Consider the following 20511-nt stretch of genomic DNA (forward strand, 5'->3'; position numbering starts at 1 on the left):
GAATAGACCTTAGGAATATAATTTAAACCTCTCTTTCCCAGTCCCTACTTTTACTTGTGGGCATATAGAGTTTAAGTGAAATGACACAACTTATGTGTGGCACAGGTGGAGCTGGAATTCTAAGTTTCCTTTCTCTTCCTCACATTAGAATTTTCTCCACTATACCATTCCACCTCTTCCAGTACAGCTGTTATTCCTTCAGATTTATTTTAGGTTTGTGGAAGAACTAGGCACAAAAAGTTTGACTTAGTAACTAGTACTGAACTATGTTTTATTTAAATCTACTCAGCTAGACAAATGGAAAGTTGGGCGAAGTTTATTCTGAAACATGAAAGTCAGAGCGACTCAAAAGTCTGAGTTTTAGTGGAAGCAGCGTCCCAGGATGACTGATCACTGATGTCAGGGACAAGGTAAAAGGGATTGTTGTTGTTCAGGTACAACATGACCTGCCTCTGAGAGGCTTTCCAAATCTGATTTTCTGTGATTCTATCATTCTGGAAGAGAGAATACCAGAGAACTAGTACTCTGAGTCTGCAAGTTGTATGAGCAATATGAATAAAACACATTGAAAATAATGGGTAATCCAATTAAGAACCATACTTAAAATTGGAGCAACTAAATAGGTATACCTATTATGAATAATTAGAGAAAGTGGTTAACATCTAAATAAGCTTAAGATGTTGACATCTTAAAAAAAGTCATTTAAAATATGATCTATGTTTGCACATTTAACTCTAGCCTCAGCAATAACAATGGGAAAAACTTATTATTTAAACTGTATTGAAAATAGCATTAATTTATTTTAATCAAGGAAGCATTCCTGCTGTTCAAGCATTATAATAAAGCCCAGTTCCACATTTTGTATTTTCATTTGTAGTTCTTAGTGGAATAAGAAATTAGGATAGTTTGGTGAATGCAATCTGTTAACAATGAGCAGCTATATACCATAACAAAATTACACTTTAGCAATACAAGTAAATCAAATAATTCAGTAGGGAGTACCAAATAAACAAATGCTTTGTAAAGATGTCCCTGTATGTGGCAGTGCTATATGGAAGTGTCCGTGTGATAAATATTTTTAACATAGTATTCTTCTTGAATTTAGGCATTTGAGTTCCTTATTCTTCTACTTACAATAGTACTACTTATTCCCCCTCAAATCAAGGAAGATCTTAAAGCTTAAAAGTAGAATGTCATCCTGGTATTAACCTTTGCGTAGTCTCCACTGGCTATATCACAAGGTGATTCAGTGTGCTTTAGGCTAGATCTGACTTAGTCTAGATTTTGGAAAGAAATATGAGACTGGCCATTAAGAAAACTGTTTTTAAAAAGGAAAGGGAGAATATGCATTTATATATAGGGGTGGGTAACCAGCAGCCTCAAGGCCCCTTGTGACCGTATAGGTCCTCAGCTGCAGCTCTTTAACTGAATCTAAACTTCAAAGAATACTTTTATGGGATCTACAATGCGCCAGGCCCTGTACTGAGCACTTAGAAAAATATTATCTCATTTGATTCTCATAACCCAGTGATATAAGTGCTATCATTATTATAATTTTATGGTTGAGGAAACTGAGGTAAACAGGAGTGAAGTGACTTTCCCAAGGTCACAGAGATAGTAAACGTCAGATGCTTTTTATGAATTCAGGTTTAGAACTCTACTGCCCCAACTCATTGCCTAGCACAAATAATGTTTCCCAGAATAAGAGTCAATACTTTCCTCTCCTTGGGAGCCCCATTAGGATGTAGTGTAGGAATACAAAATCTTTGTTCTGTAAGATGCCTAAGGGACTATACCCCTTCTTCTGTGGTCACTAATTGTGCATTTTCATTTCCCTTTTATTGCCTCCAAACAATGCCTCCCCTTAGTCCTTGAAGTCTTTCCTGGGGAGGACTTGTCCAGTAGGCAAGGTAGAAAGGCTAATCAGTTCTAGATTATAGTAAGCAGTTGTACTGTTTTTAACCACTGCCACAGGCAACTGTTTTGCTGTCCCCTGGCATGAGAGCCAACATATTTGCCTGCTGCCCACAGGTCACTGCAATGGAAACAGCATCTCTTCCTGATTCCTTCTGACCACTCCTTCTAAGACTGCTTGCTGTCTTCAGGAACTTCCATTGTGGTAAATGTGCCTGCCCATTGCCTGCTTGCCACTGTGACTGGGGGCTATATCTTTGATGAATACTCCCAGGTCACTGCTCCTGGGACTTATTACTGCCCTATGGCCACTGCTTTGGGGACCACATTTCTGTCTACTAAGTTCTGTTTGCAGCTATCGATTCACGTTTCTTCCTGTTGCCCACTGGTTAATGCCAGTGGGATCTGTCTCCCTATATATTGCCTGATGGCCATTGCTGCTGGAGCCTGAGACACTGCCCAATATGTAAGGGTCAACTGCTATTCTCCTGTACCAGGAACTGAGTACTTTCTTAGGGGTTCTGACACTGTCTCAGATTTTTAGAAATGAACTTTATTTGCACAAAACAATAATGTTAAAAACATATTCAAAATGAATACGCATGATGTTCATTCATTGTTTTGGCTGCATACTTCCATTAGTAAGAATTTTTCTGCAAAAAAATATTTTTGTATCCCATTATATTCATTAGTGTAAATAAAACTACATATTACATAATCTTAATCATGCTTCACCTTTATCAACATTTGTACTTAAATTGAGTCCATAAAAACATAAAATACATAAAATTAACTGAAAATATTTAATTCCATAGATATTTTAAAATGTTTTGCGTGGTTTTATTTTACTTAATATCATGCATAGAGGCAAGTAATGTTTGTGTTAACCCAAAATGTAAGATAGTCAATAAATCTATATAACAAAATAAGCAAAATATGGCAGGTTTTAATTTTTTTTCCCAGAGTTTCAGTACTTTTAGTGCCCTTTATTCCTCTGTTTAACATGAAGATTACAGCAGTATCTCAGGATACCTGTCCTTCCTGGAATTCAATATCATTACATGTAGAATTGTGTGGCTTTCTGTGTTTTCCTAGAAATGATTCCAATTTCAGATATTCACAGTTTTCTTGAATTGCCATTTTTAAAATATGTAGTATTTTCAAGATTACTTTTTGTATGGTTAATACCTTAACTTTATAAAAATGTACAGAAAAGTAGAGCAAGAGAAAACCAAAGAAAAGAACCTCTCTAATAACTTATGACATTGTGCATGACCCAAATCATTGCACAATCTGTTAGCAATAATAATGTTATTTTAAATAACACATTTCAACAGTTATCTCAAGCATAAGATGTATTTGAATTTATCCAGTCTATACTCTTAACTTTAGCAAAGAATTCTCATCTGAGTAGTTGGTCAGAGTTGCAAAATCTTAAATGATAATGAAATTGACACCTTTTTCCACTTGTTGTTCAACAAACATAGGGATTACCATAAAGCACAGTAAATATTTGGGTCATTCACATGAAAACATGCAATTTTACCTTTATCTTTTGGCAGTTGAGTGATTACTAGGCACAGAATTGCCTGATAATTTGCCAGCTATGTCTCAGGAGTATATATACACAAAACTCGTGTGTGTGTATGTGTATATATATATATATATATATATATGTATATATATGCATATATATATATAATCAAGAAATGGATTGTTTGAAATCTATACAAAGACTCCCAGATTAATAGACCCTCAGGTTCCAAATGTCCATACTAGAAGAAATTGAAGTTGTTTTAAATTGCCAGGATGGAATGCCAGTTTGGGTGGGTACAAAATATAGCTTACTTAAATTTTCTTCAAAACACAATTCTTAGGTGCACAAAGAATTGAGAGCATTGGTTTTCCCTTGTTATATGTAGTTTATTCTCTAATCACCTATGTATGGCTTTCTTCCCACTATAAAAATATATCTCTGCAGACATCTTCAGAAGTACCAGCAGAAGGAGGAAGGCCAATATGGGTTAATTTTCCATTGTACTACTCATCCCTTACTTCAAGGATATAAATTCTGTTGTAATCATGCACTGCTATCCCAAGTGCACGAGCTGGACCTGACTTAGACCATTGTTTTGGTGAATTATAATTTGGAACAAAATGAGACCCATTGTTAGTCACTAAATTTTTGACAAATATTCTATTTACTTATCCACAGCAGTAAAAGACTATTCAGCAAGGTTAGACATCAAGTGATAGCCCAAAATGGGTCAACTGAGGAAAGCTCCCTTGCTTGAGTTAACCATTATGGTCCTGCAGTCTTGCTTTAGAGAGCACCAACAGCCTACTAATAGATGTTTTGTACTTAGGTTTCCAAGAATCTATTTAAACAATGTGAATCCTTAGTCCACTGAGCCAAACAAGATTTGAGGATGGTCTCAATACCTTTTAAAAAAAATGCCTAACTTGTTTGTCTTTTATTTTGGAAGAGGATCAGTGACATCACGAAATGATGTCTTGACTCCCACATCAATTGGATTTAAGTGAGGCAGAGTTGCACAAAGTCATCAGCTTTACTCTCTTTTTCAGAATTATCTAAGTTCAGTGACAAGACAAAAGTCAGAATGACTGGTGATGACCCAGTATGCAGCAGATGACCTTGGCGTCTTTGGTGTCTGACCAAGCTCTGAGTGTTCCACAGTACCTGCTTCAGCTGCCTTCATGGATGTTGGAATAAATTATTCTCATCCACTCATTCTGCCAGGCAAAGTCTTTGCATGCTTGGGGGAGAAATTCACCTAACGCACCCACTGGTTTGAGGCCTCTCAGTTACCTTCAACCTAGTTTAGCCCATCTACTGAGAAGGTTTACTAGGTGTGGCCACTGCTCCCGCTACAGCTTTTTGGAGCTACTGGTGAAAGTTGAGTAAAAAGTAGATGCCATAGGTGAATTAGCAGACATGAAAAGAGCTTGGCAACCCCTCACATCAGAGGTGCTAGGCCTCCTTGAACTCTCCATATGCCCATACATATATGTTGTAAAAAAGGAAGAAAGGTTAGTAGTCCCCTTGATAAGGATGGAGGAATTCTTAGGGACCTTTACAACACATATACAGTCAATCTGTTGCCACTTACTTTGTGACATATAGTCATTTTTAAAAATTTGTTTTGAATAATTTTTAGCCTAACTTACATGGAAGGGGGAGAGAGGATATTTCTCCAATCACACAAGGTATTGGAGAATATAATTTCCATATATCAGAGTGGTGTGCGTGTGTGTGTGTGTGTGTGTGTGTGTGTCTAACTATATGACAGGGTAAAGGGTAAATTTTTTTTTAGGATAAGTACATTGTTCTTTGATTATATTTATATTGATCAATACTATTCTACTTAGAATTGGAAAAAGACTTTAGATTTCATTAACTCTAACTCTTACTTGAAGGGTGAATATTCTCTATAGTAAAGGTATAAAACATATGGCCCTTGGGAAACATTGGGAGCCTACAATACTCCAGAATGTGGCCTAAACCAAATTAAAATGTAATTGAAAAATAGTTAACAAAATAAATGAAACCCCCCCACAATAAAACATAGATAACATTGTGTTTTAAAACGAAGTCAATATGAAGGCCTTAGGGATGTCTAAGTGCAGATTAGTGACCCCTCTTTCTATTTGATTTTGACACCATTGCTCTACAACATCCCTGACAAGTGATAATTTGACTTCTGCTTAAAGTCACAAAATATTACTTCAGTATTTCTTTTTTTCTCCTTGATACTTACTGGCTGATATAAGGATGAAAGTTATCATGGTAAAGTGGGAAAACTTGGAATCAAAGAACCTAGACTTTAAACATGTCTTTACTTTTTGCTACTTGTATAATCTTAGGCAAGTCACTTAATTTCACTAGGTCTAAGTTTCCTCATATGTAATTCAAAGGGGTTGGATTAGATGACTTCTAAGGTCTTTCTGTCTCGAGGTCTACAATAATGGGTCACTTTATTCCACATGGAACAACTCTAATTTGGGGAAAATATTTTATTTACATTGAACTAAAATATATTTCCCTCTAATTATTTCCTGTTGCCCTTAACTTTATCCTCTGTAAGCAAGCCTACTAAATTAAATCCTCTTTCTATATGAAAATATTTCAACTATTTAAAGAAAAAATTAATTTCCCTTTAAGTCTCCTCTTCAGATTAAATAATTCCTATCTTTTTGTCCTATCATTGGTTCAAATTCTTTAAACACCCCTCCTTATTCACAGGGAAATTAAAACGACTATTAAGATATCATAAATAGTGTATTTACCATTGTTTTCTTTTAGAATATGTGTTATACACCTGGTGGTATAGAATGATAATATTTCATTTTTAGGGAAGAATATTAGAATAATGTCCATTTATCTCTTACTCAATGGATTCAATATCCCTAATCAATAGCTATTCATCAGGGCCATGATTAAGGCAGGGAAGGGAAGGTAGAGCTTTGCTTCAGAGCAGTAAAATTTAGAAAGTGCTGGTAACATTTTTCAGCAGCATTACAACTGAGATTAGCAAGCAGTAACCCAATCTAATCCCCAGAATCATCCTCTTGGAATCCTTATGAGAGTGGGGGCAGTGTTCTATGTCTGTGGCATTTCTCTTATACCTCTCCTTCCCCTACCTTTCCCAAATTTGTTTTTAATTTGAGGCCATGTTGCTTGCTGCTTAACTTGGATGTGTTTTATAATGCTTGCCCTTAGAACTAAATTATCAATTTACATTTCTATATTATTATTATACTTATATTATTCTATTTTAATGATATTTATAATTTATAATTTATCTATTATTATGCAAATATTCTTTGTTCCAGTTCACTCAAAATAAGTGATAATTTTTATGTAGAAAAGGCAATTGGAAACTTTTCCTTAACTTGAGATTTTGGGAGTTATGTGCATGTTCAAAGTGTGTCATTTTGTGGCCTCATTCCTTAAAAAAAAAAATAGACAAGTTACAGGGAAGGAAAAGGACTTGAAATTGACCAAATTAAATAGAAGCAATGTTTGGTAGTTAAAAGACCAATGGCTTTAAAGACATAGATCCTGCATTTGAATTCTGCCTTGATTTACCTGTAAATCATGTAAATCTCCCCAGATCTTTGGCCCTCAATTTCCTTATCTAGAATATGAAAAAGATCAACTGAATAACTTAAAAATTCTACCACTTTTAATGCACCCCCAAAAATATTTACAGAAATTCAGCAATAGTGGGGTATAGGGCTAGAAACATCAAACTTAGAAAATGTATACATTTTTTTCCACCTTAGTAATTTTAAGTCTAAAAAAGGTAGTTCAGATGGCATATTCTTGATACCTTAGGTACAGTCATACAATTGCCCAGGGAATAGATACCCTCATTTTGATATATGCACACTTTGATCAATACACACCTTCATTTTTAGGATGAAACGAATGGACCAAATTAGATTTTCTAAAATTCAAATTTCTGGGTTTTGTTTTCAATTTTGACTTTATTATAATTTGCATATTTCTGATACATATACATACACCCACACATGCCTAGATTTGTTACATAGCAAATGGGTGGTGAAAAAAAAAAAGAGTGGATGTGTGTTTTCCTGGAAAGTAGTAAGTCTCCAAAAAGATTCAGATGAGGAAGTCATTTCTTTTAAGAAATGAGAAATCCAGTATATTAAATGTAAAGAAACTGCCAACAGTTTATCACCGGAACCAAATGTGAAGAGGATTGAAAGAATTAGCAATAGGATATAAGAATGAAAAATCTGTTGTGAGACAACTGCTCAAATCTGAAAGCAGTAGTAGTCAGGTAAATGAAACATGAATTTAGAAAATGTAAGGAATATTTTTGTTCATTTCCCCCAAATATAAAAAAATAAAGTGAAATTTGCATTGATTCATATAGATCCATTAAAAGGAAATTGAGTATATGAATTCTAAGAAATTTAAATTGACAATTAAATTTTCAGGTAATACAATTTTTTTTGCATTTATTTTTTAATCAAATGCTTAATTCACTTCTAGTTTGCATCATTCATTTCTGCAAGATTTTGAGTTACAAATTTTCTCCTCAATTTTCCCCTACTCACCACTCCAAAATAGTGATCCCGCTGGATATCCCCTCCTCCAATCTGCTCTCTTGCATATCTTCTCCCCTACCCCCTCCAACTTTGCCATAGGGCACAGTGTATCTCTATACCCCAGCGCCTGTATATCTTATTTCGCAGTTACATGTACAATAATATTAATAATAGTACCATGTTTCCCCAATAATAAGATGTATCTCGAAAATAAGCCCTCCCCTTACTGTGTAAGAGTCCTCTAAAATAAGCCCTCCCCCGAAAATAAGCCCTATTGAGATTGCTACTGTAGTGAAGGTGATCCCCTGCACTACACGCTACATTACGGTACCCTCTGTATGCACCGTCCCCCCCCCCCAGTGAAACGCACGCCGCGCTCCGAGCTGCATCCAATCAGAGCTGCAGCAGTGAGCGCGTCATCCTGTTCTTCCCCAGTGATTTGCTTGCTGCTACATTTTTTGGTTCACATTTACCTGTTTATTAAAATTGCTGTCAATGTTCATTAAAATAAGCCCTCCCCTGAAAATAAGCCCTCTGGTGTTTTTCTGTCCAAAAAGAATAATAAGACAGTGTCTTATTATCAGGGAAACACTGTATATATGTATATATATTTTAAACATTTAATTAAAAACTTTGAATTCCATATTCATTCCCTTCCTCCCTTGTCACCCACCCTTACTAATTCAATATAGGTTATACATCTGTAGCTATGCAAAAACATTTCCAGAGTATATATATTGTAAAAGACTGACAATATTTCCCTCCCTCCTATCCCACCTCCTACTTGCTCTATTCTCTAGTTTGATCCTGTCCCTTTTCAAAAGTGGGTGCTTCCAACTTCCCTCCCCCACAGTCCATCCCCCCTTCCCCGCCTACTCTCCTGTAGGGTGAGATATCCTGTTTAGTGTGTATGTCATTCCCTCCCTAGGCCAAATTCAATGAGAATAAGGTTGACTCATTCCTTTTTGCCTTCATGTTCTTCCCCTCCATTGTAACTATTTTCCCTTATCTGTTCTATATGAGATAGTTTACCCCATTCTGTCTCTCCCCATCTCCTCTCCTTATTTTCCTCTCTCACCTATTAATTTCACCTTTTAAGTATCATCCCTTCCTATTAAATTGGTTCTGGGCCCTCTATCTAATGTATACCTGTACACATATATACATTTATATATACACACATTCACATATGTATTCATATGCCTATATACCCTCCTATATAGACATATACATGTATGTGTATATATGTATATACATATATGCATTTATGTTGCCTTCAACTATTCTCATACTGAGAAAAGTTTCATAAGTTACAATTATCACTTTTCCATGTAGGAATATAAATAGTTCAACTTTGATAAGTTCTTTATGATTTCTTTTCCCTGGTTACCTTTTCATGCTTTTCTTGCTTCTTGTATCTGAATGTCAAATTTTCTATTCAACTCTATTTTTTTCATCAAGAATGCTTGAAAGTCCTCGATTCCACTGAATGACTATATTTTACCCTGAAACATGATACTCAGTTTTGCTGGATAGGTATAAAAGTAATAGAATTTAAAGATCCCCCTGTATTGGCTTGGTTTTCGGATTGATTGTGTTAAAACCCAGAGCTTATGAATCCCACTTGTGGGATGGACTTGTTTACATGAAAAGAGAGGGATGAACTGGGAGGAGCTTGAATTTAGAGAGGCACAAGCAGAGAGAGAGGCAGAAGAATTTTTTGGAAGCATCATTGTGGAGGCAGAGAGATGGAGAGAATTGCTGAGGGCCAGTTTGAGCTGCCCAGGACTTTTGAGAGCTGCCACACAGAGCTGCTAAGGACTGAGGAAACATGGCTTTTATGCTGGTACTTTATCTGTTTTGATGTTGTTTTGCCATATTTGTCCACTGGTGAAGGACGGTGCTGTTGTTGCAGAGGTCCTGGAACCTTGCTGCTGGTTCAGGGATCCAGAGACTGTTCTACAGAGAAGAAATTGCGTCCACTGCTGAAGGACAGTGATGTTGTTGCAGAGATCCTGTAACCTTGCTCTTGGTTCAGAAGCGCTGAAGAAGGATTTTCTTTTCTTATGTTTACAGAAATCCTGGAAGAGGGTTTTACTGATATTTTCAGAGGCCCTAAGACTGTTCTGCAGACAGAGAATGAATTAATGAGGATGCTGGCAATGTATCTTGTGGCCTTGCTAAGCTTTGTTTGCCCAGGAACAAAGATTGCTGAGAACTTGCTTGGGGTCAAGATGAAGAAAAGACCTCTCTTTGGGTATTAATTGCTATGCTTAGGCTTGTTGTAACTCTGGGGTAGATGGCCTATTCAGTTGTGATCCAAGGGTGGGAAACTTTTGACTTTTTTGTGCTCTGTGACTGACCCAATGAATGTACTTTGTTTATGATTAGAAACTAATCTCCATGTGAGAGGAGAGACTTTGTGATTGACTAAATGAATGTAATATACAGGGGTGGAGTACTACTTGGAAATTATTGAATTACACTTGGTGAATGCTGTATTTTGAATTATGCTATATTCTGATTTTCCCTGTTCTTAATTTGTCACTGAATAAAATGGAGAACAGCTATGATGGTATTTTGAACCTTGGGAAGTTGTCTTTGCTTGGCATTACAGTATATGTTTCTTAATTTTAATTCCAGCTCCTTTGACCTCCAGAATATAATATTTCAGGCCCTTTGATCCCTCAATGTAGAAGCTGCCAGTCCTGTGTTATCCTGGTTATTTTTCCACAATATTCAAATTGTTTTTTCCTGGCTGCTTGTAATATTTTCTCTTTGTTGTGAGAAGTCTGGAACCTGGCTATAATTATTCCTAGGAGTTTGCTTTTTGGGATCTTTTTTTAAGGAGGTGATCAGTGCATTCTTTCAACCTTTATTTTGCCCTCTAGTTCTAAAACATCAGGGCAATTTTCCTTGAGAATTTCTTGAAGGATGATTTCTAGATTCTTCTTTTGATCATGGCTTTCAGGTAGTCCAATAATTTTTTAATTATCTCTCCTGGATCTATTTTCGAGGTTAGTGGTTTTCCAAATGAGATATTTCACATTGACTTCTTTTTTTCATTTGTTTGCAACTGTTTAATAGTATCTTGATTTCTCAGAAAATCAGTAGCTTCCTTTTTCTCCAATCTAATTCTGAAGAAATGATTCTCTTCAGTGAGCTTTTGAGATTCTATTTCCATCTGGCAAATTCAGCTTTTTAAGTCATTCTTCTCCCCATTGCCTTTTTGAGCCTCTTTTGCCATCTGAGTTAGTTTATTTTTTAAGGTGTTATTTTCCTCAGTCAGGTTGTTGACTCTCATTTCACAATTTTCTCACATCATTCTCATTTCTCTTCTCAATTTTTCCTCTACTTTTCTTATTTGATTTTCAAAATTATTTTTAAGTTCCTCTGTGGCCTTTAACCAGCTCATATTTTTCTTGAAAGCTTTTGGTGCAGGAGTTCTGACTTCACTATCTTACTCCTGTTTCATGCTTTGATCCTTTTTGTCCCCAGAATGGGAGTCTAATGTTGGATTCCTCTGTTTGCTCTGCTTCCCTCCTTTGCTCATGTTGCCAGTCAATTACTTGACTTTTGGGCTTTTTGCCACAGTAAGACTTTGCTACCAGACAGGAGAGCTTTATCCCAAACTCTGGGGTTTTATCAGCTGCCAAAGGTATTAGTTGGGTGCCCTCTCTGAAGCCTCCACAAGCTCTGGCAAGCGGGTGACACAATCCAGGACCTCCACCCTAGACCACAATCCAGATCCAAGCAGGTCAAATCAAGAGCGATGACCCCTCAGACTGGGCACTTGGTGCCCCTACAATCTGCAGTCTAGGAGGTCAAGTTGCTACATGGTGGCAGCTGCATGGCCACAGTGCCTCAGTGTTCTCCCTCCAGGGGACATAGGCCGTACCGTACTCCCAAACTACTGGATCCCAAAGTCCACACTGCACTGATCTCTCACTTTGTCCTTAGCATCTATGTGTTGATCATTCTGAAAACCACCACAGCTGCTGGTGATCTGAATTCCCTCCAGTCAGCGGCTGCTCAGGCTCCTCCTGAGGCTAAAACCTCAGGCTTGTGCAGGGCTGGGTTTGGCTCCCAAAGCACTGCATTAGCTGCTTCCTGCTGGCCTGCCAGGCTGTCTTCAGGGGGAGGTTAACTTCTCTGTGTCATTTTGTGTGTTCTGCAGCTCCAAAGTTTGTTCCGAGTCATCTTTTACATGATTTGGGGGAGGTAGAAGCCAGAGCCTCTTGGAAGTCCTGTTTCTACTCTGCCATCTTGACTCTGCCCCATTTTAATACAATTTTAAATTGAATTTCAACATACTTTTTTTTTTAAGAGGAGGCTTAAATTATCTAAAAAATAAATATTATCATTGATACCTGAAAGGTTTCTACATTTATTTTATTGTGAGAAATAGGAATCCCTTCATATGAATACATATGTAAATGTGTGTGTATATGTGTACAGGTATACATAGATAGAGGGCACAGGACCAATTTAATAGGAAGGGATGGTACTTAAAAGGTGAAATTAAGAGTTGAGAGAGGAATATATTGAGAAGAGATGGGGAGAGACAAAATGGAGTAAACTATCTCATATAGAAGAGGAAAGGGAAAATGGTTACAATGGAGTAGAAGAATAGGAAGGCAAAAGGGAATGGGTCAATCTTATTCTCGTTGAATTTGGCTTAGAGAAGGAATGACATACACACTAAATAGGGTATCTCACCCTATGGGAGAGTTAAGGGGGAAAGGGGAACTGAGGAGGGATGAGGGAAGGAAGGGCAGGCTGTGGGGGAGGGAAGTTGGAAGCACCCACTTTTGAAAAGGGACAGGATCAAAGCAGAGAATAGAACAAGTAGGAGGTGGGATAGGAGGGAGTGAAATAGAGTCAGTTTTGCAATATATCCACTATGGAAATGTTTTGCTTAGCTACACATGTACCACCTATATTGAATTGCTTATCTTCCCAGGAAGGGTGGGTGACAAAGGAGGAAGGTAATGAATCTGGAATTCAAAGTTTTAAAATCAAATGTTTATATATATATATATATATATACTATTATTAATATTATTTTATATGTAACTGGGAAATTAGATATACACTGGAGCACAGAGATCCACCATGCCTTATGGGAAAGTCATAGGGGGTATGGGAGAAGATTTATGAGAGAGCAGATTGGAGGAGGAGATATCCAGTAGGATAGCTATTTTGGGATGGTGGGTAGGGGGAAAATGGTGAGAAAATGGGTAACTCAAAATCTTGCGGGAATGAATGATGTAAACTAGAAGTTAATAAAGCATTTGATAAATAAAATAAAATAAAGAAATAGGAAGCCCTTGATAACTAAGTAAATGATAGTCTAGAATTATTGTAATCAAGATATTCTCACAAAGTGATGGGCTTCTTTTAACAGATTGAAGCTCTTCCTAAAAGGACAAATATAAAATCTATTAATGGGCCTATACTCAAAATGTTTCCAGTTTGAGAAGACTTATCAGAATATTTGCCCTGAGACCCTTGGTCTGGTTCCCAAAGTGGGCAATATATTTTGTCCACTCAGGGCAATGGAATGATGGGGGGCAATGGTAGTAACTGCTGGTGCACTTAGAGGTCATTGAATAAAAAGAAGGGGGCAGTAGAAGCATAAGGACAGAAGAGCAGATAATAAAATTTTGAAAAAAAATTCGTACATATTTCATCTGTTGTGTAACAGGGTTAAAGTCATAGTGATTACATTTTCCAAATAAACACGCATAATGTAAGTTATAACTGATCAGGGGTCAAGTCCACTGATGGGTCTTAAAAAGAAAGTCTTGACAGGCAAGTGTATGGTACCTTGTCTGGAAGTGCAGCATGCATCAACAGGGATATTTGCACGTAATAACTTGTTTACAATATGATTATCAAAATTTCAATTCAGGAAAAAGACATAAATTTACAATAAATGATTAAATTTAAGATGTGTCATTTAATATACATATATATTATTTTGAAATGACACAAATTTCAAAAAACATTAAAGAGTTAAAGAAAGTAGGTTTCCAGTGAGCACTGAGTATTATTATTATTTTTTAAAGGGGGCAGTATTCCAAATATGTTTGGAACCTCTGGAAAGAATGCAAAGTGACCTGATGAGTTGTTGGAATAGGATTTCAGTGGAAAAAGTTTATAACATAGTAACTTGACTTTTTGGGGAGTAAATGAATCACTCTCAACCTAGAATTTCATTGATTTGTAAAATTGAAGACAATGACATTCAATTAAATTTAATAAACATTATTTAAAGACTTGCTATGATCCAAGCATTGTGCTAAACACTGCAGATACAAATAAGAAAGAAAAAAAAATATACCTGCCTTCAAGAAACTTACAACCTAATGAAGGAAGTCAACACATCAAACAAAGCTGAAAAACAGGGAGAACACCACCATGGAGACATGATATTCCATCAAAACCAAGTAGAGCTGCTGATGGAAAGTAGAAAATTTACCTGGAAAGTTCACATCCAAAGGAAGTCTTTGGGAAGAGTTTATTGCTCTTCCCACCCCACCACCCATCCCCTAATCATAGGATAAAAGGGACTAAAGGAGTTGGGAAGCTGTTGACTGTCAAAAATTGAAACTGTTATCCTGATGAAGAGATTTCAAGTGACCAACTTATCCTTGACGGGGCAATGGAAAGGTCTCAAAGCCTGTGTAGTCTGACTTGTACCTGAGGAAGAAACTCCTCTGTGGTGTCTTTAAGCTTCTGTGTAAAGGCCTGTAATTAAAAGGAAGGCACTGCATTCTTTGGAAGTTCATTTCATGATTAGATAGCTCTGCTTAGAAAGGATATTTATTAGACTTTTTTTTTTGTACATTGTCCCTCTGGTCCTATGGCATCTCTCTCACTCTCCAAAGTCACACAAAAATGATTCTGTAATTGCATTTCTTTTTTTCCATTACTGCTACATTCAGTTTATCCAGGTTTGTTAAATTTAAATCATTGAAGGTAAATAGATGCTGCTTAATGATCTCTTCATTTTTTGAGGGTGGAATCTTCCTCTTTAACCTTTCTTAAGCTTTTCCCCAAAGATCATACTCTTTTAAAGAAAAAAGTGGAAGTACAGCCTTCTCACTGTAATTATAATTTTATGCATTCTGAGAAGAGATCTTATTCCTTTTTTGACACCCCCTGAACCCTAATATACTTTGAAAAATATATATGTATGTATGTGTTGATATGCACATATCTACAGATATGTGTGTATACTCTCTCCATATATATATATATGCATATATATATATATGTTTATATAGAGACCTTAACATTCCTTTCTAGTTTCACCTCATTCCAAACTTTAACACTTATGAAACATTTCTTCTAACACCTTCTATACTTTTATCACCTTTAGTTAAGTGTCATTGTTTTTATCTTCTATGCATAGTCTTTTGAAATCTTACTTGGTTGATGTTTCCACATTGATTTCTGTAAGAGTCTTCTCCCTCTTTTTGTTCTTATAACAATTCCATCCATTTGTGCCCTCAGAATTTCAATCTGAAAGCTTCCCTTTTCTTGTGGCTAGTATTTCTGCAAAATATTAGACCATTGGGTATTATCTTAACATTTTAAAAACATGTTCTCAAAAATTCAAGATGCATGTTGAGCTATTAATGATTTTCTTTGAGAAACTGTTGTGGAGTACCAATTGATGAAAGCCATAATATACAGTAAGAAGTGAAAGCCATAAACTTAAACTCTGTGAAAAGTGGAAACCTGGACATGGTGACCTGTTAAAAATCATAAACATCATAATTTAGACACTGAATAATAACTTAGATACTACGACTGGTACATGACCAGTATCCAACCTTCAGTGCTTATGCTACCCAGAAATGCTGGAAAAATGCCTGTATGTTTAGGAACCAGATTCAATACTAAGTATAAACTAAAATATTAGCCAAAACATTAACTAAACAAAAGCCCCCCAAATCCACATAAATGCCTGGATGTCTAGTTACCAGGTCCAAGACTAAGGATAAACTAAAATTTTAACCAAAACATTAACTAAGCAAATAACCCCAAATATCCACCAATCCACTGTGAAACACTATGTCTCACTTTCCCTTTGTCTGATTTCTATAATCACCATGGGGATTTTGGGGGTCTTTGCAGGGATAAAACTTTTAGTCTGGCTGCCACCCTAGACAAACGACTATCAAACTCTTTGCAGGGATCTATCATATTGCCCCAATATAAGTAAATAATTAATTAAACTACTGCCTATAATCAATCTGCAGCAACTTGACCTCTTATTTTGGAATTGAACTTGTCCCACTGTTTGGGAGGGAGGTACAGAGTTCCCTAGGTGGGGGAATACTGGACCCTACATCTTGAATTTCCTGAGATTAATAAATAAATAAGTTAGAATTAATCTTCTTAATATATAATGGTACTTTACTATGATTTTTCCCCTATTTTCTTCTTTATTGAATAAGAAATTTTGGAACCAAACCATAGCAATGTGTAGTATCTCACCAAGCCTCAAGTCATCAATAATTTCAAATGTGCCCCATTTTATTAGAATGTCTTCTATATCATGTCTGTTTCCCATATTCCACACATCTTCATGCAAATTTTTAAGTTTAAAATCATAGAATCCTAAGTTTCAGCTGAAACTAACATGGATATAATTTAGTCAAAACTCTTTATTTAACAAATCAGAAAATTGAGGCCCAGAGAGGGTAAGTAATTTTCCCACAATCACACAGCTAGTAAGTGGTAGAGCCAGGATTCCAAACCAGGTTGTCTGACTCCAAATCTCCACTTCACCATACAGAAATCATACATTTAATTTCTTTTTACTTTCCTTGACTGTGTCTCCTGTCAATTAAAGATCCTCTCTTTTATTCTTCTCTTTATGTTTTATCAGTCATTGAGTCAAGAAACATTTATCAAATGTTTATTGCTTGTCAGGTAACAATTATGAGAGGAAAATCTGTACCAGTGGAAGGGACAGGGAAAGACCCTGTGCAGAAGGTAGAATATGAGTTATCTTGAAGAAAGGCAGAGAATCCAGGATAACATTTTCTGTGATACCAATCTTGGCAGATATATTTAGAACAGATATTGTGACCCCTCTACAATTCTGAATACACACATATAAATGTATACATATACACATATCTACATGCTCTATATTCTAGAGTCTCATGCTATCTCACCATTCCACTTCTGCAATTTTCACAAGCATATAAGTCATCTGCTCTCTTATTATTTCCTGAGGCTTTTCATATTCTATAGCTTTAGCCATGGCTGTGCAACAAATTACTGAGAATACAAGAATTCATGAACGCTAGATGAAACATTTTCAGTGAATAGAAGAATATGCTTGTAAAATACTAGTTTGCCCTGGTAACATTTTTGAGATAAGCATTTCTCTGAAAATTTGAAGAAGATATTTGCTTTCATGGCTCATATAAGAATATTTTATTTGGCAAGTACTTTTCCTTTGTTGGAGTTTAATTGGATCTCCATTCTTCATCTCCTCCCACATGTTCTACTTTTGAAAAATGTCCTCAATGCCTGGAGTGAATTCTGATACATCTCTCATATCTCTACCTGTCGGCATCCTCCAATTCATTTAGGGTACATTTCTTCTACAAAGCCACCTTCAGTCATTTAGGCAGAAGTGGAAACATGCACATATATATATCCCAAATCTCTAATAACTGAAATAGATAGAATGTTTCATCATTGATATTCTGGAATTTTGAATGGTCATGTTATTGACCATAATTTTACAGCTCTCGTAATTATTTCCTTTAATAATATTGTTATTATCATAGAAATTGATCCCCTGATTTTGTGCATTTCATTCTTCATTAGTTTATAAAATAATCAAAATTGTTTACTTTTAGAATAATAATTTTATTGTTTAAATTCTTCTTGTTTTGTATTTTTTTGAAATAATCTATTCTCTAATTTATTGTATCACAATAGTATTTCATCATACTCATATATTGTAACTTATTCAGTCACCCCACACTTCTTGGACATACTCTTAGATTCCAGTTGTGTTTTTTTCTCCTATCAGAAAAAGAAATGTCATAAATATCTTTGTATGTAAAGGACCTTTTCCCTCCATCTTCAGGTTATCTTGGAAACAGGCCTAATGGTAGTATGGCTTGGTTAAAGGGCATATGCTATTTAGTAACTTTATGTGTATATTTCCAAACTATTTTTAGAACCTTCTCACAGGTTCACCAGCAGTATATCTACATTAATATTTTCCCAGAACCCTTAAAATTCATTATTATTTCTTTTTTTTGGCATCTTTGCCACTCTAATGAGAGTTGGAATCCCAGAATGTTTCAATTTGCATTTCTATATTTCATAGCATTTTGGAGCAATGAAATGGGAAAGATGAGATCTCTTCAGGAAAATTAGAGTTATTAAAGGGAATTATTACATGCAAAAATGGGCATGATAAAAGATTAAATGTCAGGGACTTAACAGAAGTAGAAGAGATTATGAACAGGTGGCAAGAGTATACAGGAGAATTATATAAGAAAGATGCTAACATCATTGATAATCACAATGGTATGGTTACTGACCCAGAGCCACATATCATGCAGAGTGAAGTTAAGTGGGTCTTAGGAAGAATTGCTAACAATAATTCTAGTGGAGGTAGTGGAATTCCAGATGAATGCTTTAAAATCCTTAAAGATGTTGCTGCCAAAGTGTTCATTCAATATTCCAGGAAATTTGGAAAACATAACAGTAGCCACTGTATTGGAAAAGGTCAATTTATATTCCAAACCTAAAGACATAGTGTTCAAATTATTGAATTATTTTGCTCATTTCACATGCCAGGAAGGTTAAGCTCAAGATTTTATAAGCCAGATTCAGCAAAATATAAACCAAAAATTACCAGAAGAGCAGGCTGGTTATCAAATGTCTAAGGAACTAGAAATCAAATTGTCAACATTTGCTGGACTACAATATAGTGAAACAAAAAGAGAGACTTCAGAATTGACAGAACCTTAAGGACTCACACCATGCTAGAATGTGACATAAATGAATTCATATTTAAAAAGCAATAAGAGGAGGCTGTTGAACAGGTGGAACAATTTCTTTAGAGTTGGAAGGTACTTCAGATGTTATCTGGTTCTGTATTCTAATTTTAGAGATGAGAAAACTGAGATCAGGAGAGATAAACTGACTTATCCAAGGTCATACAGACAGAAGTGACATAGCTGAAATTCAACTCAGATTCTCTGATTAAAGAACCATTTCCCCTTACTGTATGATACAAGAATCATTGAATTTAGAGTTCAGAGAACCCTATGAAGGTAATCTACACCTAAAAGGAAACTTCTCTGTAAGTTATTTGACTTAAAGACCTCCAGTGAACTGTAACCTGTCACCTCTCAAGAATGGTCATTCCCCACTAGGAAATTTTAATTATTATGGTCATTTTTTCTGTTTGTTTCTTTTCTTTATTTTTCCCCTTGACATCAACTTTAAATTTGCCACCTTATAATATATACCTATCGTTCCTGATTCTACACTCTGTGGCCAAACAGAACAAATTCAATCCCATCTTAAGCATGACCATCTTTCAAATACTTGAAAACAGTACCATATTCATCTCAAGTATTTGCTTGTCCAGGATAATCATCCCTAGTTCTTTTAAATGATCCGCAGATGACTTGAACTTAAAGACCTTCACTGTGCTATGGATACATTATAATTTATCAGCATTCTTAAACTGTGGAGCCCTGAATTGAACATAGTTCTTCCAGAGTGGTCTGAATAGAGCAAAGGACATAGGACTTATAATCTCCTTATTCCTAGAATTTTTACTCTTATTTTTTAATCAATCGATTATTTTGTCCTATAATTTCATAAGTGTAGTGAGTTCCTTGTGAGGAACTTTTTCTATTAATTGGTTCATCATATCCTCTGCAACTAATCATCTTACAGATATCCTTGGGCCCTGAAGAGATTAAGTGTTTTCCACAGGCTTACCCAGCACTTATTTATCAGAAGTAGAGCTTGACATAACGTCTTTCTGACTCTAAGGGTGTTCTTATTTATTCTACCATGCTGAGTCTTTTTTCTGGAGGTTCTGCCTCTTAAGACAGTCCTGGAGATTGCACTGGCTTTTTTGACTATCATAACCCATGATATCACATCAAATCTATATTCCCCTAAAATTGTCAGAGCTTTTATTTTTCCTAGGCAAATTGTTTTCTCACCTTGTCCTATTCTGCTTGATTTTTTAAAAATCCAGATGAAAGACTTTACTTTGGTTTCTATTGAATTTAATCTTTTTTTGATTCAGTTAATATTGTAGCTTGCCGATACCTTTTGGAATCCTGGTGTGGTTTTTGAATAAAGGAGCATCCTTACAGGATGTGTGTCACCTACAAGTATAATGATCAGTATAGTCATGCCTTTATCTAAGTCATTGAGGACAAATGTTAAGTTTTCAGAATTGACAAAAATGGATACAGATTT

At 35.7% G+C, this 20511-nt stretch overlaps 1 non-coding gene across 1 annotated transcript; it reads left to right on the forward strand.

Moving 5' to 3' along the window:
• Nucleotides 1-4943: 4943 nt before the first annotated feature.
• LOC138151274 (U6atac minor spliceosomal RNA) lies at nt 4944-5067 on the forward strand. The gene has a single exon (XR_011165790.1). It is a non-coding gene; the product is annotated as a U6atac minor spliceosomal RNA (small nuclear RNA).
• The last annotated feature ends 15444 nt before the right edge of the window (nt 5068-20511 follow it).

The sequence above is a fragment of the Petaurus breviceps genome, unplaced genomic scaffold (genome assembly GCF_028583685.1).
Source record: "Petaurus breviceps papuanus isolate PSGF00001 unplaced genomic scaffold, PetGlider_PUasm1.0 90895, whole genome shotgun sequence".
In the NCBI taxonomy this organism is placed as follows: Eukaryota; Metazoa; Chordata; class Mammalia; order Diprotodontia; family Petauridae; genus Petaurus; species Petaurus breviceps.